General features: G+C 46.8%; 1 protein-coding gene across 4 annotated transcripts in view; it reads left to right on the forward strand.

Moving 5' to 3' along the window:
* Positions 1-357, forward strand: part of pank4 (pantothenate kinase 4 (inactive)) — a 16320-nt gene that overhangs the window by 2979 nt on the left and 12984 nt on the right. The gene's annotated exons all lie outside the window — the stretch shown is intronic.

Raw genomic sequence — 357 nt, forward strand, 5'->3', positions numbered from 1 at the left:
TACGCTTAGAGAGGAGAGGCTTACCCCCTTGAGGTTGCCAAACGTCAACGTCAAAGTTCTTAGCCACTCCTTCCGTTCACTGATTGGACCGCCAAATATTTGGCCAAAGAAAACCTGCAAATCTACCGCAAAACCCAGACGGAGTACTGAAGAAAAATGAAAATTGAGAAGAAATACATAGGAGGGCGGAGCCAGGCTAATGGCACACACGTCTCACGTCTTTATCTACTGCACAGCATAGTAGTCGTAAGAGCCCTTGGTGTAAATAGGAACCAATCTTTGGTCCCTTGGGTGCAACCTGGAAGCACATACAGTTTTTTTGACCGAACACACACACACACACACACACACACACAC

This window comes from Etheostoma spectabile, chromosome 4 (genome assembly GCF_008692095.1).
Source record: "Etheostoma spectabile isolate EspeVRDwgs_2016 chromosome 4, UIUC_Espe_1.0, whole genome shotgun sequence".
Classification (NCBI taxonomy): Eukaryota; Metazoa; Chordata; class Actinopteri; order Perciformes; family Percidae; genus Etheostoma; species Etheostoma spectabile.